The sequence below is a fragment of the Aedes albopictus genome, chromosome 2, assembly GCF_035046485.1.
Source record: "Aedes albopictus strain Foshan chromosome 2, AalbF5, whole genome shotgun sequence".
In the NCBI taxonomy this organism is placed as follows: Eukaryota; Metazoa; Arthropoda; class Insecta; order Diptera; family Culicidae; genus Aedes; species Aedes albopictus.
The window spans coordinates 510,621,329-510,638,156 of NC_085137.1; the positions used below are offsets into that span (position 1 = coordinate 510,621,329).

At 40.5% G+C, this 16,828-nt stretch overlaps 1 protein-coding gene across 1 annotated transcript in view; it reads right to left on the reverse strand.

Moving 5' to 3' along the window:
* LOC109621687 (homeobox protein 5) overlaps window positions 1–16,828 on the reverse strand; it is a 99,552-nt gene that overhangs the window by 53,747 nt on the left and 28,977 nt on the right. The window lies entirely within an intron of this gene.

A 16,828-nucleotide genomic window follows, 5' to 3' on the forward strand; every position in this document is an offset into this window, starting at 1 on the left:
TAAATTGCAGCAAACATGATTTTTTTTTCAAATCTTATTCGAGGGATTCCTACAGAAATTCTTTTAGGAATTCGCCAAAAAAGCTCTCGTGAGCTTTCCCAACGAATTCCTCATTAGATTGCTTCCGGGATTCATCATGGGGTTTCCTCATAAATTTCTCCAAGATTCCTCCAGGGATTTACCTGGGAATTCCTTCTGTGATTCTTTCAAGAGCCACTTCCAGGATTATTTTGAAAAAGCCTCCGAGAGCTCTTCTTGGGGTTTCTTAAGGAATTCCTACTGGAATTCTTTCAGAAACTCCAGGCATTTATCTACGCCTTCCTCCAGGAACTGTTAAGATATTCCCTTAGGAATCCCTCTTGGAATGGCTTTCAAGCATCCTCCTGGGGTTTCTTCAGGAACTGCTACTGAAAGTTCCTCTGCATACTCTTTTAGGAGTCCTTCAGGATTTCCTCTAAAATTTTGGCGATTTCTTAAGAATCTCCTCCTAGAATTCCCTCAAAAATTAATCCTTGGATTTCTTCAGGAATGCTTCTTGAGATTCCTCCAAGATTCCTCTGGGAATTCATACATGGATTCCTCTTAAAAATCTACAGGGAATTCCTCTAGCAAATTCTTTAGAGATTCCTCTAGGATTTTTTCCAGAGATTCATACAAGTATTACTCTTGAGATACCTAAAGAAATTCCTCTAGAGATTTTTCCAGGATCTCCACTCTAGTAGTTCTTAATGGAAATTCTCCAGGGCTTCTCTAAGGATTCCTCCAGGGATTCCGCACAGAATGTATACAGGGATTCCATCAGGAATTCCTCTAGAGATTTCTCAAGGAATTTCGCTAGAGATTCTTCCAGGAATTCCTACAGGCATGTCTCCAGGTATTTCTCCAGGGGTTCCTCCAGGCATTCCTTCAGGAATTCCTCCTGGGATTGCTCTAAGCATTCCTCCAGGAATTCCTTTAGGAATACCTCCTCAATACCTACGGTGATTTCTACAGAATCCAAGAATTATTCCAAGAATTTCTCCAGCGATTCCTGCATGCTTTCCTGTTGAGATTCCTTGAGGAACTCTTTCAAGGATTTCGTCAGGAATCCTCCACGAAATCATCCAGGAATTCCTGGGGCATTTCTGAAGGAATTCCTGGATGATCCTGGATGAATTCCTTCAGAAATGCCCCCAGGAACTCCTCCCGGAATTTATTCAGGAATATTTCTCCAGGCATTCCTGCGGGAATTTCACCAAGAATTTCTCCTGGAATTACCCCAGGTATTTCTTTAGGAATTCCTCCAGGAATTTTACCAGGAATTCTTCCAGGAATTGATCCCGGAATTGCTTCAGCGATTCCTACAACAATTCTTCCAGGAATTTATCAAGGAAATCTTCCATGGATTCCTTCAGAAATGATTTTAGGAATCTCGATTTATCGACTATACCGTTTTCTATCAAATATGGTTGAGAGACTGCAAATCAAAAGGAAACAGAGGTTATCTATTTTCCGACGTTTCGGCGCAATGTATTTTGCCTTCTTCTTGGGATCATAGAGTTCTGTTTTTGTCATTGTGTGTTTAATTTCTACATAAAATTGTCCTATTTATTTTTGTTCGTCGCATCACGTTGAAGTTCAAGTTCACTCACTACTTCGGTAGACTGTTTGTAATTAGTTGTAATTTCGTAGTTGTATAACTTGTCATTGGGGTGAGAATTTGAACTTGATAACTAGCAAAGATCTCATTCGTTTTAGGTGGCAGACACGGAAGACGATCAAAGTTAGCGCTTCAAGCAAATAACCAACTTTCTGTGTCTATCTTGATGAGTTCAACTTGTGGTATCACCCTTACCAGTTGCGTTGATGGCTTTGAGCTAGTGAATGGCAATTCTTAACTTCCTTATGCCTGAGAGTTAGATCATTTCCGTCCTCTGCAGCGTATCCGTTTCCCTCGATGTCTTTGGTACGCTATGCCTACGTTCTCCACACCGTTCAGATGCTCCTCAAAATGCTGCATCCACTTTTCAATTCACGTTCATTCTTCATAATAAGGATTTCCCACTAGCAACTCTATTGTAATATCACATCGTCAAACCGGTGCAAACACTTTTGCTAATCAACAAATATTAATTCCCAAAAACTTCGTCCACCAAACTCGATGATACAGAGTCACATTGTAACACACATCGCAACACAATTAATAAGCAATTAATGCAACGATCACGATGTTTCAGCTGTGAAACATTGCCTGCACAAAAGCGCATTATGAACACATAATTACACCCACTCTCGCAGTGAAGCAAGGCGGCGCAGCAGTGGGGAATATATAAATTATTAAACCTCTCTCCCGCCTGCAACACTTTTGCAAAACAAGTGCTTTTTTCATCGTGCTAACCACCCGCGAGGAAATTTCCCCAAAATTTATTATTCACATCACTAACAGTTACACATCTCGACCCTGTGAATTTTGACCACACGCTAGCTGGTGCCGAAACTGTACTTATATTCATGCATATCAAAACTCGTTCATTTTGTGTTAAGAGGGGTTCGCAACATGAAAAACGAGGAATTATTTCCCGCTAGTTCCAGCAAAAACATGCCCATTCTAATGGCGGAAAATATTACTGCTCTGTACAACCATCACCAACCGGGGAAAAAGTTTACACCAATTTATGATAACACTGCCGACGTTAAAAACTACTTTTTTCTCGCGGGCACTTCATGCGCTGTTTTGTTTCCGGTTTATGAGGACAAAAATGACACAATTTGCGTGTTTTTGTTCGCGGTAAATTGCATCGGTCGAGATGGTTTTTGATGCATTGTTACATGGAAAATGGGATTCGCCACTGTTTGGCGAGTAATATATTTTCCGCGTGCCCAGCAGAATGAAATCCATCGAACCGCGCAATAATTTCAATTTTTGGGCTGCTACCAGTTTTGATAGCCTGTGTGGAATTCATCCGGGGGAAGCTGGGTGATGACGTGGTGTGGTCTGGGAAACCGCGGATTGTGCGTGTGTCAGTGAAAGTGTGTGGTTTGTGCTGTTAAATATGCAATATTGTTCTTGCTTCAAACGGGTTGTTACACATATTTTGTTGAGTTGATGTTTTTTGGAATGTGCCGGTTGGGAGTTGGTTATAAATATTCATTGCCGAATATTTTTCCCGTCAGCCTTGGAGTGAGTTGAAGAGGACGCAGAAGTGTAAATGCATTTACCGATGGCAATTATGGTTGACCAATGCGTGAAAGCTGCCCTGCATTATTCATTATTTCTCATATTTTACAGCAACAATCGATGCGCACTTGAATTATGAAGGTTTATTTCATGGGACTTCATCCATCCGTAAGCAACGCAGCCCGATTCAACTACCGTAAACGGGGTGAAATTGATCATTCGGGTACTACATTGTAATTCCATACTAGGAACTCTTAAGCGTCGTAATGATCTTTAAATTTTCACGTCATCTGGTTCGTGGATGTCTAGAGATGAGTGTAGACTTTAATTTTTTTAGAAAAAAAAGTTAGTTTTGTCTTATTTTTATAGGAATTTGCAATGTATTTCCCATTTAGCTGAAATCATTGCTACTACACCAGTTGACAGTACACACTCGTCCAGTACAGACGTGTTTCAGCTTTCAGCTTTCAGCTTTTGCTTCATAAAAGCCTATTGTTTCGGCTAACTTGCTTTGTTCGCCTCTCGGCGGTGGATCTTTGTTGAACCGCCATAGCATTTTTATCCAAAGCGAAACCGACGCACGTGGTTTCAGAGGTGTAATTTATTATTGGCCTGGTTTCACAGTGGTTATTTTTCGGTTCTGAAGTGCCCTAAACTAGTGCGTAGCAGCAAACGAGTTTCTCCGTCTCGTCAGCATGGCGCTGGCGAACGGGTTTGCACCTCACTTCGGAGACCCAGGGGGGCCCGGAGGTGGAAGCCCGACAAACCTACTTAACGGTGAGTATACAGGACGACGATTGCCAGACTTCATGGATCGGGATGGAACCTCAGGACCACTCCAAATACTGCGAATGCAAGCCGTCAACGGTTCCCTACCAAACGACCCGTTTCTTCTCCGGTTATCCGTTGAGAAATGTATTGGAGGACCCATCGCTGGAGCATACAAAGAGAACAGAGGCCTCTCCTATGTTCTTAAGGTTCGGAGCCAGGTGCAGTTCAACCGTCTTATGAAAATGGCACAGTTGAACGACGGCACAGCGATTCAAATTTCTGAACACCCGCAACTGAACCAGTCCAAATGCGTTGTTTCGAACTACGATTCGATAGGACTCTCTGATGACTACCTCCGAACACAGCTAACAAACCAAGGCGTCAAAGACATACGACGGATTAAGAGGAAAACTGCTGATGGAAAATGGGAAAACACTTCCACTATCGTTCTCACCATAGCCGGCACGGTAATCCCACCGCATATAGATTTTGGCTGGTCTCGTTGCAGAACGAGGAATTTTTATCCATCGCCTATGCTATGTTTCCGGTGTTGGGAATACGGCCATACAGGTAAGCGCTGCACACAGCCTTTCCGTGTGTGTGGAAAATGTAGTAAAGTTCATCCCGAGGACAAGATTGCCCGCGCCGCTGAAGCCCCAGAAGATGCCAACACCATTGCTGACCCATCCAAAGATCGCCCATCGTGCACCAACGCTCAATTTTGCAAGATTTGCCAGGTAGATGACCACGCAGTCTCAAGCCGTAAATGTCCCGCGTATCTGAGAGAAGTTGAAATTCAACACATCCGAGTGGACATGGGAATATCTTATCCCCAAGCCCGACGAGAGTTCGAGAGTCGACACGGCACCAACAATAACAATCTGTCGTATGCGGGGATCGTTAATTCCAGCAAGGATTTAGAAGTTGAAAATCTGGTGGCCACGGTCAAACAGTTACAAGCTGACGCAAAATTGAAAGACCAACGCATCGCAGAAATGGAGAAAAGTTTACAAAACCGTAGTGTCGGTGATCGGATAGACACGGTCCAAAAGCATGGAACCATTGAAGAACTCGTCCGTAAAGTTTCTGAACTCTCAGCAACGGTCCTGAGACTAGAGAAAGCCCTGGCATCGAAAGATGCAGAGATTGCAAAACTCCGATCACGAAAACCCAGCTTTGAAATCCAAGACAGTAACTCCGTGGTGTTCATACCGGAGACACCAGCTACTCCCATCTCTTCAAACAGCTACACCAACACAGTTCCTACCCAACAAGTAATCGACTCGATAGTGACAGACCCATGTACGGAATGGTTTACTGCGAAGCACCAAAGTAAGGTAAACTCCACTGGAAGTGGAAGGGATAGAAGGAAAATGCAGGAAGAAGACGAACATGACGATGCAGCATCCGACGAAAGTATGAGTACCGCTCGCTCTGGAGCATCTGGAGACAGTGCGACCTCAGCTAACACCCGTTCAGCAATCACGACAAAACGAAACCACCCCAAAGTTGGCAATAGCAGTGACTCTCAAACCCTCTCTCCTAAGGCCAAGCGGAAACCCAGCAGTCGCAAGACTCGCGGAAGAAGTACAAGAAAGTAAACCCTATATAGCTGTTCAGTCCTCCTCATTAACATTCGACAACTAGTACAGTAATCAGCAACTTTACCATCTTCGATCCCAACATAAGAAATGAAGATATCAAGAACAAGGAGTCGACTGAACAATCAAGCAGAACTCCAGCTAACAAGACGAAGAAAGAAAAAAGTTACAACAAAACGGATTACAAGAACCCTCCGAAAAGATATCCAACCAGAAATCACTGTAAACCAACTCGATTCATGCCAAATAATCCAACATCGCCACCTGGGACACCCAGCCACTTCCCGCCACTTGGCCCAGAAGCAACTAACTGTTATCTGTACGATCAGCTTCATAAAACGCGCTACGGAATCACTGCCATCATAAAGCCAGGCCCGTCGGGTCTCACCAGGAAATCTAATCGCCTGAAACCTTGTTCAGCAGAAGTGGAAGAGCCTAGCATAGGCAGCCATCCACCAGCACACACCGCTTCTCCATCCTTGGACTTCAACACGGGACCCGTCGTTTCAACCCCGTCTACTGTGGATCGTATATCAGGTTTGCCCATTTACAACCATGTAAGTTATTTTTCTCCTTTTTCTGTAACGAGCGACGGACAGCCTCAGCATATTGACGATTTTTTAACAAACCCTACTAACGAATATAATCTAACCTCATCTCCTCCACCCCGGTCCGTAGTGCACACGCCTATGTCGATCACAGGCAGGACAAGACTAGAAACAAGGGCAAACAGACAGGTGTTTGCTTTGCAGTGGAATTTAAACGGTTTCATTAATAATCTTCCTGATCTTGAACAGTTAGTACGAGACAAACAACCTGCACTAATAGCTCTCCAAGAAATTCATAAAGTCACCCCCATAACAATGAACAATACACTTGGTAAAAAGTACAAATGGACCTCCAGGATCGGATCGAATATCTACCATTCAGTGGCACTCGGGATTGCGGCAGAGCTCCCTCACTCAGTAATTCAGCTAGACACTGATCTTCCCATCGTTGCCATCCGTCTGTCTTGGCCGTTCCCGATTTCAATAGCTTCTTTCTATATACCAAATGGAAAAATACCAGACTTGCGTAACCAAATGACAGAAGTAATCAAAAAATTACCAGATCCAATTATTCTACTTGGTGACTGCAATGGACACCACCAATCGTGGGGCAGCCCCAGGAACAACTACCGTGGATCGATATTGGCTGAGCTAGCAAATGAGAATGGACTCACCATCTTAAATGATGGGTCGACAACATTTTCTAGAGGACAAGTTGAGTCCGCAATTGATATATCATTAGTCTCTGCGAATATAGTACCACGTTTTCTCTGGAAAGCAGGTACGGACCCTCTTGGAAGCGATCATGTTCCCATAACTCTAGACCTCAACGACAGTTCACCAGAGACATCGCGGCGTCCTCGCTGGCTCTTTGCCCAAGCGGATTGGACAGGATTTCAAACCAGCATCGAAAGCGCCCTAGACCGACCACCACTTGATTCGATATCGGACTTTTCAGATTTGATTGCTGAATCTGCAAAACCTTTCATCCCCAAAACAAGTTCAACACCAGGCCGCCGAGCTCTTTATTGGTGGAACCAGGATACGAAGGCTGCCGTCAAAAGCAGACGGAAAGCTCTGCGAGCGGCCAAACGTCTCCCTGCTGGACATCCCAAGCGAGAAGAGGCCTACCAGCTTTACCGAGAAAAACGTAATACTTGCCGACAAGCCATTAGAAATGCAAAAGAGCAGTCATGGTCAAGTTTTCTCGACGGAATAAATGATCAACAATCTTCTTCTGAACTATGGAGAAAATTCAATGCCATACAGGGCAAAAGGAGAGTCAACGGGATGGCTCTCAAAATCGGAAGTATCACCACACGGAATCCAGATACAATAGCTGACGCCCTAGCAGAACACTTTGCGGAATTATCATCCTTACAAGGCTATTCAAAAACATTTTTAAAACGGCATCCATCACCAGAAAACGCAATTCAAAAGTTTCCCATCCCCCCAGATAGAGGGCAGGATTTTAATCAACCATTTACACTGAAGGAGTTGGATTTTGCTCTGAAAAAATGCAAAGGCAAATCGGCAGGTTCAGACGATGTAGGTTACCCAATGCTAAAAAATCTGCCAGCTTGTGGGAAGCGCACACTATTACACCTTATCAACAAGGAATGGAACGCCGATACACTACCAGAGAGCTGGAAGCATAGCCTAGTTATACCTATCCCTAAACCAGGGGGGAATTCTAGCGATCCAACAAATTTTCGTCCCATTGCTTTAACAAGTTGTGTTTCAAAAGTGATGGAAAAAATGGCTAACAGAAGGCTGATTCAATATCTGGAAGAAAATAGTAAACTAGACCAAAGGCAACACGCTTTTCGTCCTGGGCAGGGGACTGGCACTTACTTCGCCACCCTGGGACATGCGCTAGATGAGGCTTTAAACTGTGAAGAGCATATCGAGATTGCTGCTTTGGACCTAGCAAAGGCATATAATAGGACGTGGACACCCAGAGTTCTTCAACAGCTGGCCGATTGGGGAGTCACTGGACATATGTTGTCCTTTATAAAGAACTATCTTTCTAATCGATCTTTTCAAGTCCTGATTGGAAATCAACGATCTAAAATAGTTCGCGAAGAAACCGGAGTGCCCCAGGGCTCAGTAATAGCAGTTACTTTGTTTTTAATTGCCATAAATGGAGTTTTTGAATGCCTTCCTAAAGGCGTATTCATATTCCTTTATGCTGATGATATCGTCATTGTAGTGGCTGGTAAGAAACCCAAATTAATCCATCGAAAGCTCCAAGCAGCAGTAAATGCTGTAACAAAATGGCTAGTCTCTGTCGGATTTGATATCTCTGCTGAAAAAAGCTACCGAATGCATATGTGCCGTCATAAACATCGCCCACTCACTAAGCCAATCAGCATTAATAAAGTAAATATCCCCACCAAGAAGACGCTTAGAATACTTGGAGTCACACTGGATCGAACCCTGAGTTTTAAGGAACATTTTAATAATGTATACACAAGCTGCAAAACACGGGTCAATCTATTGAGAACCATATCACGTAACCGCACTAGAAGTGACCGATCTTCCCGATTTAGAGTCGCAAATGCCATTTTGAATAGCAGAATCTTCTTTGGCCTGGAGCTTACTTGTATTGCTTCCGAAGAGCTGCTCAAACGAATGGGGCCGATATACCACGGAGCGATAAGGATTATCTCGGGGCTCCTTCCGTCAACACCAGCCACATCTGCCTGTGTCGAAGCCGGTATGCTTCCTCTGGAATATTGCATGGCCGTAGAAATTGGTTGCAAAGCTGTCAGCTTCGCAGAAAAAACAAAAGATGATGGGTCGGAGGCATTCACAATCCGTGAGGCCAACCGTATCCTGCAAAGCGTGGCCGGCGTTGAGCTCCCTCCGGTGAGCGGGGTTCACTGGTGTGGATCTAGGAGCTGGCAGTCTCCCCTACCCAAAATCGACAACTTTTTCAAAAGAAGGTTCAATGCGGGTTGCAATCAGGCCAGGATCAAATCGGCGTTCGCAGAAAGAGTGACCACTAAATACGAAAACTTCAAAATAATCTATACGGATGGCTCGAAAGGTGGAACCAGAGTTGGTATCGGTATCTACAATGATGCATTCACAGAATGCTACAGGCTTAAAAGCAACTGCTCAGTATTCTCGGCTGAAGCTGCTGCTATTTTTCAAGCGGCAAAGTGTTCATCGCCCACTCCACTTTTAATAGTATCAGATTCGGCTAGCGTTTTAGAAGCCCTAACATCACAAAGCCCAAAACATCCTTGGATTCAGGCTATACATACGGCTACAGAGTATAGGAACAGTGAAACGGTCTTCACATGGGTCCCAGGACACTGCGGGATTCAAGGCAACATAGAGGCAGATCGTCTTGCCAATCTGGGACAAACCGCTGCATTTTTCACTAATAAAACTCCCGGACAGGATATAAAAGCATGGATTAAAAAAAGAGCTCACTTAGCTTGGGCCGAAAAGTGGAATCAAGAAAGATTACCTTTCACTCGGAAAATCAAAGGTGAGACCACCGAGTGGATCGATCGTTTGTGTCGTAAAGAACAGGTCACACTTTCGAGACTCCGTACCGGTCATACTCGGTTGTCGAACAACATGGGAAGCGGCCCTATCTTCAAAATTCTATGTGACACTTGTAACATTCCAAATTCGGTGGAGCACTACGTAACGGAATGTCCAAAATTTGAACCACTTAGACAGGCACATCATATTAGCAGCATTCGATCTGCGCTTAGAAATGAAGCAGCAGCAGAAACAGAGCTAATTTCATTTCTTAAGGAGGCTGATCTGTATAAATCTATATAGAAACACCTCAACAGCTCTGCAATCCGTTTCCATCGTACAGGCACTTCACGCGAAACTAATCGAAACTAGTACGAGCACACAAAAATACTACAGCAATAGCAGATGAACTTGGACCTAAAACGTTTAATGTATTGATTACTAATACATGATTCATATACCTACCACTCTCCCCTAAATGCGTGGGAGATAACACACTCCAAATGACTGCAATCTAGCATTTTCGTTTGCTGGAATAGGAATTTTGTTTCACATATTTTCTATTTCTTCCGATGTAAACAATCATAACTTTTTGTTTTAAGTTTTTGACAGTTCCCAGCAACGGATGCGAATGATGCGAATGTGAGCCTCCTGCCATCTTGTGACCGATGAGAAAAACAGCGCCCATCGTTGTTTTGCTGCCAGCACCGCCACCTAGATGTCAATCAACCCAAACGAATACACACTGAGCGAATTTGGAATTTGGAAAAAAAAAGGAATAATCGACTTTGGACGGAACTGGACTTGTTCTTGGACTTGTAAATGTGGATATATTATATGTAAAAGTAGAATTATGAAATTTCTTGTAGTAATCAAACAATCAACTCTGTTAAGCAAACATTATGAAAACTCTGTAAAACAAACTATGTAAACTTTTGATATGAATCCTTAAGATTCATATTTCATATACAGAGACGAACCAGCCAAGGGCTGAAAGTCTCTTTAATAAAGATATTAATTAATTAATTAATGCTACTACACAATCGATTGCCAATAGGACTTCCCGTAAATTGCCTGTTTTAACATTTTTGTGGAGTCTTGGTTGGGAAGTTATGTAGCCAATCAGAACAAGAAGAAGTAAAAAATAGTTCATTTTATGATGAAATAGTCATTTACTGTGATCGAAATCACTTATTTTAAATGAGATTTCCTACCTTAAGGCGTTTAAGGGAAAATTTCAAAATTTAATTTTACATTTAAAGTATAAAATTCACTAGCTGAAAGATTTTAAACGCGTTATTCGGTTTTAGAAGAGCAAAATTAAGCGAAGAAGGAAATTTTCCTTTCCAACCGATGCTTGATTGTATACTGATCAATTTCGCCCCAAAGTAACTGTTTACGCCAATTTCTCTATTTTTGTGTTGATCTTCAACTAATCCAATTACATTAAGAATAGTTCCAAGTGTACAAGTTTAGAGCGTTACCATTATGAAATAATAGACAAAAAGCCCCTCTGTACACAGTATAGAACAATAACCATAGTGAACAGTAGAACTTGTGTTCTTCCTAAAATGTATCCATTTGTATCAATCATTCAAACATATTGTATAAAACCAAGTAATGAACCCAATAAAGTCAGTTATAGTTAACCAAGAGACCAGTACAAACCGAAATACATCACTCTCGTTATCCAGTGTACCAGTACAAGTGAGAAACTATTCCCCCTGCTGCAAAGGTGTCTTCCAGAGCCATTCATATGATTCTTGCGTTAACAGTAACCTTTCCAATTTTTTGATATTTGGAGTTATTCAACTTAAAGTTTAAACTTGTTGAACGAAATTCTGTCGCATGGTTCCATGGAGATCCACTGGGTACTGGTTTTACATAAATTTTTTTGACAATATTTGGATTGACACTGATGTTATCCGCTAAAGTTGTTTTAAAGTGATCAATTTGACCCCGGATTACGGTATTTAATTTCCATGACGTAGAGTAGTGTACGTAGCAGCTCCTTCCTCTTTTTTACCAGTATATTTATTTATTCCATCTTCGACCTGGTAAGTCGCACAGACTACTAAGTAGTCTGAAGTCTTCATGATTAGATTATTAAGTACAAATCAAACATATAACAATCCTTACGCAAAATTACACAGCAAACACGAGTATATAAAAAGCGAGAAAATACAGCAGCTCCTATAGTTTCGCATACCATTTGCTTTATTTCTTCTTCAGTCACGTCAGCTGCGATGCTAGAAACATACAGGGGATAGACAAAATGATCGGCAGAGGCAAAATTTTCACTTTTCAAAAATTGTTCAATTAGCTGTTCTAGCTTTTCGAAAAGTGCATCAAATATTCTCAAATGTTCACTGTAAGTTGAACAACTAGTTGTATATCAGTGGTCAAAATTTAGAAAAGATCAGGCTATGCGTTACGAAGTGATAAAGATTCTAGAAAAAAGTAGAATTATCCGATAGCCAATTTTGTTATATCTCCGGATTCAATGAATCGAATGCAATGACATTTTGAGCATTCATGACTTATATAATGAACTATACACAGTCAATCCTGAATTGCCTGTTCAGCACTATTTTGACGAAAATAGAACAGCAGAACTATTTCGGTAACTTCGGTAATCTATTTTACTGAGGCTCAGTACACCAACTGTCAAAACCGGGTGCAAAAGGTAAACAAAGTAAAGCTGTATTCAGCTGTTCTATTTTCGTCAAAAATTTACCGAACACGGTATTCCAATTTAAGTGTGTAAAAAAGTTTTGACTTAACTTAACGTTGATGTTAACGGAAAACTACTTCTGTCGGTAACGCAGCAATATTGATGATACTCTGATGATGTAGATTGAGTTGGCACTGCTGTGGAAGTAAGAAGTAATTTTTACCTCCTTTGTTTCAAATTAAACTTATGCATTTTTTTTTTATGAAAACTGCCTTTCTTGGCTTTTTTTTGAAGGTTCATTTCAAACTTAATATTTTTCAATTGTTGTGAGTTTTGAGATGTATGATATTTAACGTTTTTTGAAAAAAATGCGGTACAATTTCCGCATAGTTTTCTGCATACAAACGCAAGGATTCTCCGCCATAAGTAAGGCACAAAAATAAATCCAAATCAATACACAATATCTAAGCTTTTGAATAAGAGGTGCAAGCAATTTTTCCCGACATTTCCCATAGTGGAAAAGATGATTTGTTGTACATGTATTTTTGAAAGTTCAGTTTTTCAAACCACGTTTTCATATTGTTGACCAAACTATGTATTTCTAGCCAAACTTCGATTATTTCTTGGTCTTAAGGACATAGTTGCTGGGGTTACAAAATGGCAGCAAGTATGGCCGCCACTTTCTCTCTCATACCTCCCTCCCCTCACCCTAGTAATCGAGTAGCGCGGAGTAAACAAACAAATTCTCAAAATTATACGTGCTTACCTTCTCAAAATGCACTTAGGTTGCTACTGGTGGTAGACAACTATATTTTTCGTCCGTCGGGAAGTACTACTTTGCATTTTTTTACAATCTTTTCACGATTTCGTGCCAAAATGTAGCACACACTGCACTTTTTTTTTCTTCAACAAGTGCGTCCCACCTTTTTTAAATCACTTTTTGGCAGTCTTCCGAACAACACAGCACTGTTATAAGTTAATCAATTATGTGAAATTGTCCTCACTTTCACCTGACCTACCGTTTATCGCGAAAAACTAACGCAACAAACAGACGTAACACATTGAACGCTTTTCATGGACTTTCATCGCCCAGTTCACACTACCACCACCTGGTGGAAAAGTTGCACGAATCACTGTGTTGTGCAATATCGTCAATAGAAGGCGCTAATGTGAAACGTCAAACGCATAGAAAAACGATGCGCGCGCCTCTGGTTGTGAAAGCCACAACTATGAAAATTCAAAATGATCGTTAAAAGCGTGGTCGATGGAAATTTCGCACGTGTTACCTTGGCTAATCAAACTCTACATACCGTTTGTCATACACATGTAGGTATCGATCTGTCGAAAACGCGTAAATATGAATAGGCATCGACTATTTATTATGCAGAAAAATCAACTGAACTAGAATCTTCATCATTTAGGTTAGGGGCTGTCCATAAACTACGTAGACTTTTTTTCGGACATCTCAGACCCCCCCCCTCGTAGACTTTTGTTCATACAAATTTTCGAAATTTGTATGGAGCGTAGACTTTGGCCAGACCCCCCCGTCCCCCCCCATAGGCGAAACTACCGGGGGTGCCGGGGTTGCCAGGCACCCCCTAGAATTTTGATGCATTGCTGTGAGATATGGGGCGATGAATGATGAATGGATGAACTAATGAATATTTGTTCGTAGTGCACCCCCTGGTAAAAATTTGTAGTTTCGCCAATGTCCCCCCCTTAGAGTCTACGTAGTTTATGGACAGGCCCTTAGCTACAATCGGCACATATAAGAGGATACAGTTTTCCATCAAATGCGTTATTGATTGGTGAGAAAAATTGCAAATATACTTCACATTGTTTCTAAATGCCTCAAAATCAAATAATGAAATGTAGGTTTCACGACATCGGGCCGAGTTTGAGTACATCGGGTACAACATCGGGTAAAGTTTGAGCTACATCAAGTACATTTGAGTACATCGAGTACAACATCAGGTAAAGTTTGAGCTAAGAAAACGCTACCATCTGAGCTACATATATGGCACTCGCATAGACCCGTAACAACCTCGAAAACATCCACCGTACGAGAGACTGATTGCTACCTAAGAGGAACTTAACGTGAGTTAAAAACCATAGCCGCATAACAAAAATATGTTGTTTAGGGGTTCGCCTAACGAATCCCACGGATCACTTCTGAAAAACTCTATTGCTTAAAATATCGTGCCTTCTATTTCATGAGTTTTGTTCATAGACTGTTTCAGAAATTATAAATACACTTTGTTTATTAAATTAAATGAACTGTTCTAATGATTTTTACCAACTTGTTTCAGAGTATGTATAGCATATAGTATTCCATATTTTAATATTTCCTTTCAATTGTCTTGATATTTTAAAGAACAGTCGAGTTCTCTAACAAATAACTTAATTTTTCAAATTTGCATTTGCACAAAGGTGTTTTTTAATGATTCCAACATAACTTAGCACTAAATACCAAAAAGTATCCAATTTTTTCGCTTTCTCAACAAGTTGTCTAAGGAGTGTCTTGATAGAAATTTGGGAAAAATCGATAAAGGTATTACTACCAGATTTATTCTGATATCAAGTTCCTTATTTTTTAAGGTTCTCTACGGAACATGAGAACTACCACACAGTTTCTTAGCTTTCCTGAACGCATTTAATCTAAACAAACTTATTTTTTCAGCTAATTCGATCCTTCAGATGGCAAAGCTTGTCATACCATAAAAACGAATGCAGTAAGCAGTAATTAAGAAATTCGTTTGCTTAACGTTTATTGCTACTGGTGTTGTTGAGAAATTTGAAACAAAAAATTTTGTATTGAGAAGGCCCGTAATGGTGGTTCTTGATCAAATATTCCAGTAAAAATTACACTAACTAATCCAGAAATATCTTTTATTATCAATACAGCAATTTTTATTGTGTTTGGAGATTTAAAATTTTATCTGTGAGATTTTTTTCTTCACTACTATGCTACATTTTTTGACACTTTGTTCAACTTCAAATTTTAATCATCTAGTTTACATAGCCCTAATTTTTAACTTTTACCAGAGACATCAACAAAATTGGTATTATTTGCTTCGTTAGCATGTTTACTATAAGAACTAGACATTTTTTTTTTGAATATTGTGCTCAAATTGAAATGACAGTTAATCGTTAGTGTATTTATAATTTCTGAAACGGTCTATATATCTGTTTTCTATCAATATATTGCCCGCAGGAAAATTATATTCTCCCAAAAACGAGCTGATCGTGTTTTAATTCAGTGCCTGTTGGAGAATAACTTTTCGGAGATTGATTCCCGTAAAACGACTTTCAACAAGATTGATAAGCTTTTGTATCAATTGCACCAAATGTTCACGGAAAATATCCTAGTTCATTCGCAAATATCGTGGGGATGATGATATTCTGTTTAGACATGAATCTACAAAGACGATAAGCATGACATGATTATATATCGAAATTTGCTGCCATTTTTAAACTTCGGGCAACATGGAATCTTGGAGATGTGAAATGAGGATTATACGCAACCAAATATGTAATAGTTTTCATAGAAAAAATGCTCAAAACGGTAAAAAATATCGATAAAAATTTCCACACGGTTGTTTTCAACTACTGTAACCAACATCCTCACTAACTTCAACAAGTTTTATGCTCTAACTGCCCGTACCATTTTTTCTAGCGTTTTAATATATGATGTTTGTAAACAAAAATAACAACTTGTCAATATTTTGCTTACACATTTTTCTAGCACACTTTGAAAATAGTCCATTTTTTAATGCAATTGTTACTTCTGACTTCAGACAATCTATTTCATTTTTCGTAGCATTTTCGTTTTCCTTTTTTTCGTGGAACATTGTTTGATATCTAGCACGTTCGATGAATTTCTGACACGACTCACCTATTTAGAAAATGCTACTGTACAGACAAGCACATCCTTAGTAAGACAGTCGAACACATCTCGCGTGAAAAAAGCGTAGTTCCTCGCATTTCCCTCCACATAAAACGACGATGTCCTCGGGAACAATTTCAGCTTTACAAGTTCCACAATTTCATAACTATGAAAAAGGTTATTGGATATCGGCCAAGGGTTCAATGATGAGCAGAAATATAATTCTAAGAGTCAATCACGCTTCTGTGTCAAAATATGTCGTTCGGGTTCGGCTGCTCCATCTTCTTGATTTTTCATGAACATGCAAATCATCCTTGATCACTTTGGCCGCTTTCTGACCGCCTGAAGTGTTTCCCCGAGAACCTAATCCAGATTGCAACCCCATTTTCACTCAAAAAACATACCGGGATATGATTCTGTTTCTTCATAATTTTTCAAATGATTATGAAAATTATCGCGGAAAGGGCATTCTTGCTTAAAGTTCCTTTAATGAGTGAAGCAAGAATTATTCTTGAAATTTCTAAAGAAATCTCCTGTTTTATCTCAGGACCACTGCCAGAAATTCGTTTGGGGAATCTTTTAGGATTCATCAAAATTTTCTGGAATGTTCATAGAAAGAACATTTCTTGAAATGAATTTAGCAAGAATTCAAGTAAAGATTCCCTTAGTTTCCCTTCAGATGGGCATGCT